At 39.6% G+C, this 16,942-nt stretch overlaps 1 long non-coding RNA gene across 1 annotated transcript in view; it reads right to left on the bottom strand.

Annotated features, from left to right (window-relative positions):
* Positions 1-8,627: 8,627 nt before the first annotated feature.
* The window catches only part of LOC308701397, a 29,736-nt gene continuing 21,421 nt past the window's right edge, over positions 8,628-16,942 (bottom strand). Inside the window, exon 4 of the long non-coding RNA XR_014031433.1 lies at positions 8,628-10,371. This is a non-coding gene — a long non-coding RNA (uncharacterized lncRNA). The remainder of the gene's footprint in view (positions 10,372-16,942) is intronic.

Genomic DNA, 16,942 nt, shown 5'->3' on the forward strand with positions numbered 1-16,942 from the left:
CTGTTGACAATAAAATGAGCTTAATGTGTCAATTTACAGATCTGAAGACATCAGCATAATGAATGAGGAGAAAACAGGATCTATTGACATGAAATAAAGAGGCTTTTCAGCTGCTCTGATAATAGTGATGAGCCATAGACTACAGTATCAATACTCATTCAACAAGAATGTAGAGTATAAGAATGATACAGTAAAATATAACAACAGTAATATAAATGTAAATATAAAGGAAGCCGCTGATGACATTATCAACCCTTGTAATTTGCCCACATGAATCCGATTCCCAAATAACTTAATTACAACAAAGTAGTTCGCTAACATCTTACCGTTTTGTATAGAAAAAAGAAACAGACACACGATGAAAACATTTCTGAAAAGACCCCGTAAAATGTTGAGTAAACTTTATAAAGCAGTTACGAGATTAACGTGTGAACTGTTTACCTCAAAAGCCTCAGGAGACGCGCTACCGCGAAAGTGGTGACGTCATCATCGCGAGACGAAATAAATTATAGATTATCAAAAATTAATTTTTAAGCAAAACTTTTCTCCACTCAACTCTGTGATTTGGAACAAAAATATATTACGTTTAATAATAAATCTTTATTTTACAGAAACTGGTACAATAACGGTATAATTTTGGTCAGACAGTTATAAGAATAATGAACATCTCTTTACTGTGAATTCCTTAATCATTATAAGATCCCTGTAACTACTAAAGAGTTTGATGTAGTATTTGATGCCATTCCCAGTGGCCTTATTATTTATGGTCACATATCTGTTATATTGGCAAAGAATTTTATAAAATATTAAGGAGTACAACAATTACCAGACACTAAATATATGAAAGAATAAAGATGAAAGAATAAAACTTAGAAAAATACACTTACAGATTTGCAAGAAACAAATAAAGCAACAATTGAGTTCCACTTATTTGTTTTTGTTTATCATATTTTATATGAAACGTTATTGAAAAAAACAGTGTTATAAAACTTACCTATATCCTGCAGATGTCACAATATCTGATCGTGTCGTTTGCTCAAATCTGTTGACAATAAAATGAGCTTAATGTGGCAATTTACAGATCTGAAGACATCAGCATAATGAATGAGGAGAAAACAGGATCTATTGACATGAAATAAAGAGGCTTTTCAGCTGCTCTGATAATAGTGATGAGCCAGACTATCAATACTCATTCAACAAGCCATTCAGGATCAGCAGATCATCTCACTTTATTATAAGTATTTGCTGCTAGAAACAGATTGTTTGAGTCAGAAAATCTGCTGAAAGACTATTAAAATGCTTTAAAATTACTATTATTTCTCAAATGACACAGAAAACATAGTAATATGTTTAATAATAATAAGTGAACACTTTTTATAATCGTTTTATTATTCATGATTTTAGTGAGGAGCTGTCAGTTTTTAATAACGTTGCCCCTGGGCAAGGTAAAGTCCAGGTTGACAGAAACAAGGTCCTGACACTCTTCAGAGGTATAAAGGAAAGGAAAAGTCATTGGAGGCCATATATTAAAGAACTGTGCTGAACAGCTGGTAGACATTTTTTGTTTTATTTTCAAAATGTCCATACATCTCCACACCGTTCCTCGCATTTGGAAAGACTCAATTATTGTCCTGGTGCCTAAAAATAAGTGGCGCTTACATCCCTTACTATGAAGACTTTAGAGAAGATTGTGAAGGACGAACTTTTGAACTCTGTCCAGGATCTACTAGATCCGTTTCAGTTTGCCTACAGACCGAACCGGGGAGTGGAAGACACAGTATGTACTCTTTTTAACTTGATCTATTCACATCTTGAGGGTGCAAAGAGCTTTGTGCGGCTGCTTTTTATTGACTTTCTTCAGCTTTTAATTGCATCCAACCACATATTTTAGCAGGGATTTTAAAGAGTACTTTTAATATCGATCCTTGTCTCACCTGTTAATTGGTTGATGAACTTTTTAACTAACAGGTCTCAACGCGTGAGAGTGAATAGTGTTTTATCCGATGTCCTCCTTTCCTCCACTGGTTCCCCCCAGGGCTGCGTCCTCTCCACCATCTTATTTATTTTATATACAAACGCATGCACACAAGGACCCTGAGCATGGCGCTATTTTAAACGATTTTACAGAGTGGTGTAAGTCATCTTTTATTAATATTAACGTGGCAAAAACTAAAGAAATGTTGATCGATTTTAGAAAGAACCCCCCCCCCCCCCTCTCTTCTACCCTTATTAATGATCAAGCTATAGAAGTGGTGAAGCAATATAAATACCTTGGTATTATAATCGATGACAAACTCACCTTCGAGCCACAAGTTGACGCTGTCTGTAAGAAATCACATCAATGCATGTTTTTGTATCGTAAACTTCGCAATTTTAATGTCGATAAGACTTTTATGAGGATGTTTTATTGCTGTTTTATTCTTTCTTTTGCCCTTGTGAGTTGGTTTGGGTCCCTTACGCTTAAAAACAAGAATAGGCTGCGATGTATAGTGAAAGTGTGTGGCAAAATTTCCCACAATTCTCTGACTGACTTAAATTCTGTATATGAGACAAGGACCCTCGGCACAATCAGTCCTGCCTGACCTAAGTCTCCCCCTGAACAGCTGCTTCATTTTGTTGCCGTCGGGCCGCAGATTCAGTCTGCCTAAATGCAGGACAAACAGATATAAAAATTCTTTTGTCCCTGTTGCTTTAGGTTGTTTAAATGAGTAAATGTAAGTTGTGGACTTCTGTGTAGTATGTATTTATTTAGTTTTTTACTGATTGTATGGTTGTTGTTTTGTATAATCTGTGTGTTACTTATGTCACATGCTGCTGCACAACGAATTACCCCTCGGGGACAATAAAGACTCCTTGAACCTTGAATAAGTCTTGTAATTTGTCTATATGAATTTAAATAAAGTTTTATTTCCTAATAACAACAAAGTAGTTCGCTAACATCTTACTGTTTTGTATGTGAAGAGAAACCAAATCATGAAGACTGTTGTTTTACTCAGTCTGAAGTAATGTTTTACTCTTCAGTTAATTCTCAGCAGTGTTCTTGTGAGTAATTCTCAGTGTTCTTGTGAGTAATTCTCAGAGGCTTGATAAATACGGCCCAGACCTTTATCACTATCAGCACTTCTACCTTTACCCAGGGCTCGACATTAACGCTTGTACGGGACAAGTGGATCTTTTGAAGGGACAAGTAAAAGAGAATTTTACTTGCTCGACCTGACAAGTAGCCTGATTAAAACGTCAATGACAACAACAACAAAACTAACTAACTAAGGAATCACTAAATGAGAGAATTCTGATTTTATTACATTTATTGTAAGTTGTGATTGATAGTGATCGGATAATAAATGTATTACTGACGGTAACAATGTTGTGCTGTTGAGGTTCGCAGCCTCTCGAGGAGAAATCTGAACAAATGAGCGCAGCTCGCACAGAGAAACTCAGTGAACAACACACTGCCTATAAAAATTCTAAATGTGAAGTTTTTATATTTTTAACATATGATACAGTAAAGCAACCTCACACGCCGAGTGCTGTTTCCCGAATACCGTCACAATTGAAAATGTGACATTGATTTCATACAACAGTTCAATAAACAGTTAAAATTAAGTCACTTAGTGGAACCATTCCCCTTGGCAACAACTTCTCCCTTCTTATAACACCAGTGACATCCAGGTTCCCCATTAAATTGTTTTATATTTTGGACAGTGCAGTGAGCAACACACAGACAAGATTAAACACACGAACATTCATGATTTGTGCATTACTGTTAGACATTCCTGCTCTAGCTGAATGCATTTATAGACAAATGACTGCATAAAATAATTCATTTTGGGCTTAGAAGCACCAAACCACTAACCAGCCAGCAGCACATCTGCTTCTCATGTCTGGGGGAAGCCCGTCGATTATGATTTGGATCGGCCAGATGTGGAAGGGAGACGCTTTAAAAATGGGGATACCAACAACATTCCAAGTAAGTGAAAGGTTCAACTGGTCTGGATCATTTAGGGGATCTACAGCTTTAGGTCCATTTGTAATCCAACGCTGATCTAAATGTTGAAACTAACATCTTTTCTTCCAATTGTTTTCTAATTGATACTTTCATAAAAATGTCACCTGATTTAACAAGTGAGTTCATATCCCCGGGTTCAGAACCACGAGGCACAGCTGGGATTTCATTTCCGAAGTAATGATGACATTCAGGGCAGATTTACATAATCTCAAAAGAGTTGCAATCAGATTTTAAGAAACGTATATAGGCTACTGCCTTGGCTTTTGGCTTGCTTATATTCAACAATATTATTGATCTGCCTTACTGAAGGTGGACGATGATGCAAATGTCTTCTAGAAACAATCTCTGTTGTATTATTTTCATGTCAACACTGTGAAGCTGCTTTGATACAATCTGTATTGTAAAAAAAACGCTATATAAATAAAGGTGATTTGACTTGACTACTAAGCCAATAAAATGGCGTCCACTATCCAGCGAGACAACCTTTGCTTGGAGAGAGCCTTTCCCTTCAGCTTCCCACCATAACAGACAAAGAGCTGGTCTGAGGTGAACACTGCGTTCTGTCTACATAAGCACAGAGCGCAAAGTACAGGACAGAGCAGTGCCAAGGCTGGGTCTGCCTCCTCAGAGGGCATCGCTTGCATGTTCACCACCTAATCCCTGAAAGGTGTGGTAGGAACCTTGGGCATGTATCCAGGCCGGGGTCTCAAGATAATGTGAGAGTTAGCCGGCCCGAATTCCAGGCACGCTTTACCAACCGAAAATGCCCGCAGGTCCCCTGCCCTCTTGATGGAGGCCAAAGCGACCAGGAGCGTTGTCTTCATAGACAGGAACTTAAGCTCCACTGATCGCAATGGCTCAAAGGGAGCTCTCTGCAGGGCTGATAAGACCACTGCGAGGTCCCAAGAGGGTATAAGAGGAGAGCGAGGAGGATTTAGGCACTGTCCCATTTCTCCCCCCTTAAAACTTCCACTTGGTTTTGAGTGCCCTCGTAAGTAAAGTCCCCTCAACGAGGGAAGTGGAGTTGAAGAATTTTCCCTATGAAATGGGACACCACAATATGCAAATTAGCGTGGCAAACCTCACTACATCACGCACAGCGTCGACGTGTCTACTATTACTACTATTTTCATTCAGAAAATTTAGACGCTGCCACTTTAAGACCGAATGCAGATCTAATAATACACATTTTCTCCCAACTATTCCACAACTAACTCCCATTTAAGACATAAACTGTGTTAAAGTGAATCTCCAAACCGGTCATTTAGCCATATTTTTGTCTGTATTTGATCGTTTAGACGCGCACATGAAACCCAAAGTATAGTTTGCTTGTCTAGTTGCAGTCCGTTTCCGAACGCGCGCCTCCATGGGAACAAGGTCAACGTCTCTTGCGCGGATCATTGTGCTTATAATAGCTCTTTTTACAATCAAACACCTCCCGCAATTTATAATCAGCAGACACTGCATTTTACAACCATCACTGATTGTGCTCAGTGCTGTTTGGGTTTAACGTTAGGGAGAAGTGACAGCGCGCTGTTAAGAAAAAAATGAAGCACTAGACTAGGGGTTGCACGACTACTGATTTCAGCTAGTCGATTTCTTATCAAAACAATACTCGAGTTACTCGACTACTCGTGTTTCATGCTACTGTAAATGAAAAGACATGAAATAGCTAGATCTTATCAATAAACATTATTAATTCATAGCCTAATGCAACAATTACATAAGTAAACTCTCAAAACATTATAATTATGACATTTCATTTTAAAATTTTCATGTAACAGTCTAAAGCCAAATAAATAGCCGTTCTTGCCTTTCATTTCAGACGGGGCCGTTCACATATCGCGTCTTTTCCGCGCTCAAGGTCGACATTTCAAATGTAGGCGCGCAGCGAGCGCGCTCATAATGGAAGCAACGTGGTGCGCTAGTTTTTCCAGGCGGGTTTTTCCTTCTCATCTCCACAAATATATCTAGTAGTAAAGCTAATGCAAGGGCTAGAAATCAATTAATCCTTTGCTGATACTTCTTCGTCGTCATCATGGAGAGCGCAGTTCATGGTTGATTGCATTCGGTTGAGTTGATTGCATTCGGTTGGTTGAGTAGTCGATTGTTTCCGACAGCGTCGACTAGTGGTTGAAGTAGTCGATCTATCGACTACTCGACTAGTCTATGCAAGCCCTACACTAGACGAACGCGGCTAGTTTTAAATAGGTTTACCTCACATCTTCTTTTTATAATCCTTGGAAGCCAAAATCGAAAATAAAATTAGATGAACTACCCAGATAAGATGTATATTTGATGGGCAGACTCTCTCGAAGCACTCGGCAGATATCATCAACATCATATAGATAGCTTCGTGAAATATTTTCTAACATTAGTGTTCAAAACTTAACAGTCCTTTGGATGTGCATCAAACTAACATATTCCAACATATTTAGAAATTTTAACATGCTTATTTGCGAAAATATATCTACAATTTAATTGTTCCTTTCCAGCGGTGTCCGCCATCTTGTTTAAAAAAATTTACCGGCTTGCTGAGGCCGCAAGGTATCCTGGGTAATTTCATCTTCCACTTCGTTTTAAGCCTGCATCGGACCGCACTATGTTTTGAGGGTTGATTTTAAGGGGAGAATAGCACTCCCCCTTGCTCTTTAGAGTATTGGGACACCCTACCCCTACACGAGAACATGCAAAAACAAGGGTTAGGGCAGAAATCTAGGGTAAGGGGAGGTATTGGGACAGGCCCTTAGTCTTCTCGCCCCCCTCAGGAACCTGATGACTGGGTCATGCTGTCCCACCGTTTTCGACTCCACAAGGTCGTGGTGCGCAGAGATTGCAGCCACGTAAACCTTCAGGGTGGAAGGAGACAGCCTTCGTTCTAACCATTCTTGGAGGAAGGAGAGCACGGACCCGACCGTGCATTTTCTGGGGTCTTCTCTGCGAGAAGAACACCAGGAGACGAAGAGGTTCCACTTCAACGCAGTCAACACAGACATGCAGTCATAGGTGTGTCTCGTGGACAGGGCCCTAGCGGAATTGATGGTAGCCACCACCTGAGGTGGAAGGGTACTCAAACCTGACGCGTCCCGTCCAGGACCCACACATGCAGGTTCCACAGATCGGGACGTGGGTGCCAGAGAGTGTCCCATCTCTGAGAAAGGAGGTCCTTCCTCAGAGGGATTGGCTAGGAAGGGGCTGTCGCGAAGAGCACCAGTTCGGAGAACCAAGTCCGGGTGGGCCAATAAGCGCAACCAAAAGGAATGTTGTTGGTATCCCCATTTTTAAAGCGTCTCCCTTCCACATTTGGCTGATCCAAATCATAATCGACGGGCTTCCCCCAGACATGAGAAGCAGATGTGCTGCTGGCTGGTTAGTGGTTTGGTGCTTCTAAGCCCAAAATTAATTATTTTATGCAGCCATTTGTCGATAAATGCATTCAGCTAGAGCAGGAATGTCTAACAGTAATGCACAAAGCTTGAATGTTCGTGTGTTTAATCTTGTCTGTGTGTTGATCACTGCACTGTCAGAAATATAAAACAATTTAATGGGGAACATGGATGTCACTGGTGTTATAAGAAGGGAGAAGTTGTTGCCAAGGGGAATGGTTCCTCTAAGTGACTTAATTTGAACTGTTGTATGAAATCAATGTCATATTTTCAATCGTGAAGGTATTCGGGAAACAGCACTTGGCGCGTGAGGTTGCTTAACAGTATCATATGTTAAAAATATTAAGATTTTATAGGCATTGTGTTGTTCACTGAGTTTCTTTGTGCATTTTTTGCATATTTGCAGAGGCCCCGCGGCCAGCTGTGCGCCAGTGCATCCGTGCCTAGTGTCCCCTCTGTCAGGGAATAAAACAAGGGGCAGTGGGAAGAGTCTAGGGAGGCAAAGAGATCAACCTGTGCATCGCCAAACTGTTCCCAAATCAGCTGAACCGTCTGGGGATGGAGTCTCCATTCTCCAGTAAGTGGCTGAACCCATGAGAGCTCGTTGGCCGCACGGTTCAGCTTTCCCGGAATGAGAATGGCTTGAAGCGACCTCAGATGCTTCTGACTCCATAGGAGGAGATGGCGGGCGAATTGCGACATACGGCGGGAATGTAGACCACCTTGTTGGTTGATATACACTACTGTCGCCGTGTTGTCTGAACGGACTACTACGTGTTGGTCCTTGAGCAACGCCTAGAAACAGTGCAGAGCCAAGCATACAAGTATACCCGAAGGCCCAAACGGGCGCCGTGCCAGAGCACCATGTCCCTGTGTTCGCAAACCTGGTCTCGAGAGTGAACTAGGATCAGCCAGTCGTTGAGATAGTTCAGGATGAGTACCCTGTGTTGCCGGAGTGGCACAAGGGCTGCCTCGACGACTTTCGTGAAGATGCGAGATACAGAGATACAGATTAAAGCCTATATATTTACTCTAGAAACTAACTCTACAAACATTTGTAAAACAGTGATAGATGGGTCTCTTAACCTTTACGCTGAGGAGAAAATCCAATGCAACTTTGAAGGGACCAAGAGAAACATGATTATGTATTTCTACTCAGCATGACTTTTAGATGTAACTAAAGTAAAATTATAAAAATATTTATTCTTGATGCAAGAAGGAGGAGCAGACAATAAAAATGACAATACAAGTTTAATACTTGGTGCAGAAAATACAAAAAGAAAGTAAAATTGGAAGCAAATCAGACAGATCTCTCTCTTTATTGACTAACAAGATAGCAAAGCATCTCAATCAGCCTCTTCTTCAGCTTCCTGAGCAAGAACAGTTAGTAAAAAAAACACTTGTACTTTTAAACGTATAGATTATATTAAGCAACATTATATATGCAATATTGCTCTTTGGGAAGGAACTTCATCTTTGAGTTGATGTGAATCTCACAGTTAAAACTGCTGTTCTTAAAGATAAACTATTTAAATGTGACAAATTTTGACAATGTTTTGTTTATACTTTCGATCGTTGTGGCCAGAGCTGTAGAGTTCTAGAATCGCTCCCCCGAGAAATTTTTTATTTCTCTGATTTACATATGTGCATTTCAAGCTTTAAATAGTAATAGCTTTAAAATCATGTCAGTGGGCAGTAGATTGTTTGTCAATATCTGCTCTCTCTTCATCTCCATCACTCTTTCTTTTTCTCTCAGTCTCTCTACTATGGTCTGGCTCTTCCCCTCCTAAAGCTGAGCTTTCTCTGATATTCTTTTGATTTTTGTCTGTGTCAGTGAAGAAAGTAAACATAGGCTCAACTGATATTTATATACATCAGTTTTCCTGATTATTTTTGTCGGTTGTTTATCATTTCTATCCTAAAATAGCTGTCAAATATGAAATGTTTAGTTGAGCTATATTTGATCTCACACTTCATGACCGTTAACTGAAGGCTAGAACATGCGCTCAGCAGCTTCTGTGAACATAAAGCCTGTCTACTTTAATTTGATTGGTCATCTCAATATTCTGATGTTGATGAGCGGCGACAGACCGCAGAGCTCAGATGAGAAGATCTTGGAGCTGTGCAATATCCTTGCAGCACTAAAGTAGAGTTAATACTATATTAGGGAATTATTTCACAACCTTTGTTATATACACCTTGGAAATATACTGAAGTCTGGACCTCGGTGAATTCATAACTGGCTACAGCCGTGGTTGAGGCTGGTTAAGACAAACTAATAGGAAAGAGAGGTGGCATCACACTTGAAAGTGCTGGAACTGAAGATAAGCTACTTAATGTGAGTTTTTGTGTGACTGTGTAGATGAGATAATTGAGTGAAGCTCTTCCCACATGCAGTGCAGTGATACGGTTTCTCTCCAGTGTGGATCCTCTCGTGTTTTTTCAGGGATCCTGACACACTGAATCTCTTGTCGCAGTGTGAACACTTGTAAGGTTTCTCTCCAGTGTGGATCCTCTGGTGCCGTTTCAACTCTTCAGCTGTGACAAAAGTCTTCTCACACTCAAAGCACATATAATTTCTTACACCAGTGTGTATTTTTTGATGTCCTTTTAAATCCTGCAGACGTGAAAAACTCTTTCCACACAAAGAACATGAATGTAGTTTCTCCTGTGAATGAACTGTCATGTGGCTCTTCAGGCCTGAAGCCCTCAAAAATATTCTGCCACATTGATCACATTCATGCAGTTTCTCTCCAGTGTGGATGATCATGTGAACCTGAAGGTTTCCTTGATGTCTAAAACTCTTCCCACACTGATCACATGTGAACGGTTTCTCTCCAGTGTGGATCCTCATGTGAACATTGAGACTCTGTTTGTATGTGAAACTCTTTCCACACTGAGTGCAAGTGAAAGATTTCTGAGATCTTCTCTGATGTTTCTCCACTTCATTCACTTCTTCATTCTCATCCATCAGGCCTGAAATTAAAGTTAAAAAAGTGCTCAGTAAATCAATAAAAGAAAAATGATGTAGTGAAAAAAAATAAAAATAAAACCCAGATGTAATGGCAGAAAGTACAGAGTTTTGTTCAAACAACTGTTATACAAGATTATGATGATTTTGATCCATCATGTCCCTGGAATTTTCCATGAAAGGGGTTCATTAATGTACTAGACATTATTTTTATTTATTCATTAAAGGCACAAATCTATAGAGCCCCAAATAATTGGATATTATGATGGGAGGAAATAATATTTCAATGCTTTTGTGTTCCCGCAAGAAACTTTTTGATATTCGCAAAACCTCAAGAGATATTTGCGAGTAAACGCAAAATTACACGTGGGAAGGCAAACGCTTTTGCGAGGGAGATGTACGGGCGTCCTCAGGCAGTGGTTCAGGCTTTAGGATTGTCCAATAAAGAAACATTATCAGCATGCTGGTGTAAAACTGTATATTTCTCATCTATTATCACTACCAACCACGGACAGTTAGTATTGTAAAAAATATGTGGGAGACCATTACAAGTTTGTGACTATATTTTAGGGGTGCAACAGTACATGTATTCACACAGAACCGTTCGGTACGGATGTCATGGTTCGGCGCATGCAGTCGCTCGACGAATATATTAAGTCAAAGGCGATCCAGGCTCAAATCCAGAAGGGGGCATGGCACTAGGCATGCTGTAATGCTGTTTGCTAACAGTAATAATTGCAGAAGAAGAAGAGACAATTGATCGATATGTTTACGTCTCTCAACCAGTGTTTCAACTGCGGAAAGATATCAATAAAACAGCTTGAGAATAATATCTCTCATTTACCTCCGAGCTTTTAGTGTTGCATTTAGAGAGGCATTTCATATATGCACTATATTAGTCTATTCATTATATTTACTTAACCTGTTAATAAAGTTTTGATTATTTATTGTATGTTTAAATAAATTTGTCATGAAAACAACAGCCACTGAGTAAATGATTCCATTTCTGTTCAATGACTTGGACTAGAAAATGTACTTTATAATTAGATTTAGCAAGCAAAACCTGCCACATGTGCAATTTATAGTACATTTTTTTATTTAAGTGTTGATTATTATATCTAAAAATAAATAGCACATAGTTTGAGCTCTGTTGTTAATTGTAGCATTGTAATTCTAACATTGAATTATAGAAGTCTATAATGTATTATGTGAATGCTAGGTCAAAGAGATGTGTTTTTAGTCTAGCTTTGAACTGACAGAGTGTGTCTGCTTCCCAATGTTAGGAAGACTGTTCCAGAGTTTTGGTGCTAAACAGGAGAAGGATCTACCGCCAGCAGTCGATTTAGAGATCGCAATAGACGTGAAGGACTATAATGCGTTAAGAGCTCGCTCAAGCACTGCGGAGCTAAACCATTTAGTGCTTTGTACGTGATCAGCAATATTTTAAAATGTATGCAATGTTTAATAGGGAGCCAGTGCAGTGTTGACAGAACCGGGCTAATATGGTCATACTTCCTGGTTCTGGTTAGAACTCGGGCTGCTGCGTTTTGGACCAGCTGTGGTTTGTTTATTAAGCGTGCAGGGCAACCACCCAGTAGAGCATTACAATCTAGCCTTGAGCTCATGAACGCATGAACTAATTGTTCCGCATTTGTCAATGAGAGCATATGACGTAATTTAGATATATTTTTTAAGATGGAAAAATGCGGTTTTACTGATACTAGACACGTGACTTTCAAATGAAAGATTGGTATCAATGAGCACACACACACACACACACACACACACACCCAGGTTCCTAACCCTTTCACACGTAAGTTTAAAATATTCTGGCTGACCCCCCAGCGTTAGTTTTTCAAGGTGACCGTTATTTAGAACGTGTCACTTTAAAGGTCCCATGACATGCTACTTTTTGTAGGCTTTAATATAGGCCTTAGTGGTCCCTAGTACTGTATCTGAAATCTCTTTCCAAAAATTCAGTCTCAGTGCAGAATTATAGCCACTATAAGCCAGTCCCAGAATGAGCTTCCTTCAGACGGGCCGTTTCGGTGTCTGTAGCTTTAAATGTTAATGAGGAGGAGATAGGCGGCGTAAGGTGGAGGGTGGGTGTGGCCTTGACCATCTGCGGCAACGGTAGACCATGCATGTTTACATTGGATATATTGCAATGGCACGGAGACACGCAGTCGTTCAAGCATTTCAGTTTGACCCAGAATCTGATCCGGATGGAGAAGCAACGGATGAAGAAGTTGCAACTCAGCAGCTCCAGCAGGACGTTTCCGAATGGTTAGTTTAAAATATTATGTCTGGATACGGTACTTTATTCGGATGGTTTAGTTATTATCATGTAGCTAACGCTAACCTAACAGCCTTTTCACGGGAGATCTGTAACGTCTGTAATTTATCTTATTACAATTACATCAAGCTCTGCGATCTTGAAATGCGGATATCGCGCACGCCGTATAACCAACAGGAAAACGCTATCCAAATCCAAATAACAAAGAAGTGTACAACACTCGCGTTACAGTGTGTGTATTCACACACATACTTGATGCTGTCTACCTTTACATTAGCGCAAGTAACTGCATAGCTAATGTTACAGCCACATTCTACGTGTAACAAGCTAGGTAACCATAAACAGTAAAGCAACAACTTGTATCATTAGTTGACTTACTTGTCCGAGTTGTGTAACGTTAGCTGAGCCAAAGAGAGTTGGTACTGATCCAGACTTTAGTTTCAGACGTTCAGCAAGCCCAGCTCTGTATTAACCCTTCGGTGTTCATTTGTACATCCAATTATTGAGCAATTATTATGCTTCGCTCGCTCAAAAGCCATTATATCTCTCGTGGACAAACTAAAATCGCGCGCGTTCCTACTTCCTAGCTCATTTTCTCATGGGCGAGAAATATTCTCTGGGCGGGCAAAGCAGAGACAGGGGAGGTAACATTCCTCCTTATAACGTCATAAGGAGGAGATTCAAGATCAGCGCGGTTGAGCGTCCATTTTCTCAAAGGCAGAGAAAGATAGCAAAAGCTCGATTTACACCGATTAAAATTTCTAGAAACTTGGGGACCATATACAGGCTAGGGGAACTCATATTAATGCTAAAAAACCTCAGAAAGTGAAAATTTCATGTCATGGGACCTTTAAGGTTTCCATGGTGACGCGTTATTGCTTGTCACGTGACACACCGCAGCAACAACAGAGCTGAATGAATGATGATCTGCTTTTATGTCATTTTTCCTTTTTTATTCAAAATATTCACAAATTTGTTAGATATGGCATGAAATATCTGATATTCCGATTGTCAAATATATGCAAGTGGAAGTGTTTTGTTTTTTGAACACCATTATAACGATCGCGTTAGTTGAGCTGTATGCGCGATGGGCGCCGCCATGTTAGTTTGTGCCGCAGACGCAGTTCAGAGAATCGGATCTGTTGGATTTACAACAAGTGAATTCATCCACTTCTCCCGAAATACATCAAAGTAAGTGGCAGGTGAACTGGGAGAAGAATAGAGTAAACTTTAAAGTTACTTGCACAATGTGTATCTGATATTAATAAAACTAATTATAATGGAAAGGATTATTATTGCCTCTTCCTTTGACATCAGTGTGTATTTTACAAACTCTAAATGTATTGTTTTTTTAGTACTTATATGTCTGAAACCTAAAACAAACATTATGTGGATGAAAACACTGAAAAGTTGTGATATATGACAGCTGAGCGCGCCTGTCTCTGGCTCAGCTCCAGCCAACGCGAAAGCACATTTGAATTTAGCAGTTGATCACCTCATGCACTGACCGTTCTAATCACATTAAATGTGATCGTATGTGCGAAAGGGTTAAAAGAAGAATGTATTTATTTAAATTCAAATATATTTATATATGAAATGTCAGATTTTTTTTTTTAGCCTACGTAATTTTTTGGCGGCACCCCTGACACAGTCAGGGGGCACCCCAGTGTGCCGCGGCACCCACTTTGAGAAAGGCTGCTCTAAGGGTTCATTTTAATGTTTCCCAATTAAGAAAAAAACCTGGATTCCCAGCAGTGAATGGTGAATTTGGCCGGTATTTTTTTCTTTAAATGAAAATTAACGTAAAGTATCTTTTTCCCTATACCAATTACACAATACTTTTACTAAAATAATAAATTAAACAATTCTTAATTCTAGTTTCCTAGAAATCAGTACCTTGTTAAATGAATGAGCTTGCCAAACTCCAAAGAAATACCAGAATACAAATGTTAATGGTAAAAGAAAATAACAAATATTTATTTGTTTTACATTAATGTAATAACCCCCTTTAAAAGGAAAAAAACAAGGAACCACCTTTTTTATATGAAGACAGATAAACGCTTATACCCAATGGTATGTAAATTACAAATCACCTGTTCAGTCTCAGAACTGTTCCTTGTCTCTCTTATGTTTGTTTTTACACTTGCATTTTACCTTTTTCCTTTTCTACTTTAAAACACTGTCCTCAATCAGCATACAAGTTGACAAATTCAAAACCCTGTTAGATATAGGCTAAACACTTTTCTCCTGAAACATGTAGAGCAATAAGGAAAATAAAACAATCAGTGTTTCCCCTATAAATTTTTCCAGCAGCGGTGCTGTTACGTGCCGGAAGTTGGGTGGGGGTGGGGGGGGGGGGGGGGTGCAAGAATGTTTTTTTTTTTTTTTTTTTTTAATAACCCCTTAAACCATGACTTCTGGCAAGTTTTGTGGATAGAAATTGACATTTTGAGACATACCATCAACAGAAGGCATGATTATTGCAGCATGTACCTTGAACTGGTCACAAACAGGATTAGGACAGGATTATTCATGTTTTTCTTTTGTGTTAATTTTCAGATGTAAGGTAGAAATTTATAGTGGAAAAATTAAACTCTTTCCTCCCTCATCTGCACTACTGATCTTTTTTTCTGTAACACACTTTCGCACTTAGATACATCATCATGTAACCAGAACTTTCATTTATTTTATCCTGTAGACATTTTGAACATTAAAATCCAAATGAAACTTTTCATTAGTTTAAAAGGTGACTAGCTTGCATAGCCTATTTTACTTCACTAACCTCCAGGGACGTGCAAAGAGTTCAGCAGGGGCAGGGGCTCAAATGTAAGAAAGACAATTTGCTGTGATTAATCTCAATTAATCGCATTTCCCCCAAACTTGTAATCATCAATATTTAAATATAGAATCACTAATTAAATTAAACAACACACAAAAAAAGGGGGAAAAAAGAAAAATGTCCACACAAATTGGACAGAAAATAGCCCTATATTAAAATATAAAGCATCAGTATATTATTCTTCATTCAGTTCTATGACTATGCAACATCAGATTTAACAGATTTATTTTTTGACTAATTATCAAAATAAAGTATAGTCATGCAAAGCTCAATTATTACCAGAGCATGTGATCAGAGCAGGTAATTTTACCATTGTTGCTCAGCAAACAGAAGTCTACTACTGAGAAATTTCACGTTATTTGAGCAGACTTTGCTTTTCCAGTGCATGATCGGTAGCCTACATGATCGGAGCGTTTGGGCCGTTAAGGAGCAGAACGCGCAGCGCAAACACAGAGAGCGGAACTTTGAGCAGAGAGCGCAGTGCGCCGACACACACACACAAACACACACGAAACGGAGAGCGCGGCGCAAACACGGAACAGAAAAGACCCGCACGTGAAGTTACGAAACAAGCTGCGCGAGAATGAAACCTGATCGCCGAACACGGAGGGGCGGGAGCGGGACGATATATTTTCCATAGACAGTAAAAAAATGGACACAGTGACCCCATAGACTTAAACGGAGTTCAAGTTCGTACCGCTCTCTCCTTTCCACAAACGCTTGCTCACTCTCCCGTGGCGTCTGTCGTTGTGTCTGTCGCCGCGTCGCTTCTATTATGAGTGCGCTTTCCGCGCGACCACATTTGAAATATTTGCATGTGAACGGCCCCTTATGACAACGTGTGTAAGTGAATGTCGTGACTCGTGATATTACTGATCATGTGAATATTTTGCAGCGGCGCTGAAAATCCAGCGGCGGCGCTGCGCCGCTACTTAATACATTGTAGGGGAAACACTGACAATATTTCTTTCAAAACAATTAAACACTTGAAAAAAACCCACGATTCACAACACAGGGTATCTGCACATTTTTGATCAACAAATTTAATGACTTTTAAGACCTTTTTAAGACCTTCAAGAATAAAAATTAAGACCATTACCATGGAAAAAATAAATAGCCTATATAAAAATGACACTCTAGGGTGTTCAGGTTAACAAAGCACATTTGTATTTGAGCAACAGTGCAAATAGTCTTAATAGCCTTTGGTGGTCCAATTCATGCTTTCGTCAAACATGACAACGAAGCTGCCTTGATTCACACTTGACAGAAGTCCCCTTTTTATGTACTGAACAAGTCCAAATCGAGTAAGAGAAGAGGTTTTGTCCCTGCCACAACTAAATGTTTTTGCACATTCCTCAGGGAACATTGCCCTGAAGTGCTCATGTCTTCGTTGGATGTATAGGAGTGATGTCGGCTAACCGTGTGCAAAACCCACAGCATT

This window comes from Scardinius erythrophthalmus (assembly GCF_964197995.2).
Source record: "Scardinius erythrophthalmus genome assembly, chromosome: 14".
Taxonomy (NCBI): Eukaryota; Metazoa; Chordata; class Actinopteri; order Cypriniformes; family Leuciscidae; genus Scardinius; species Scardinius erythrophthalmus.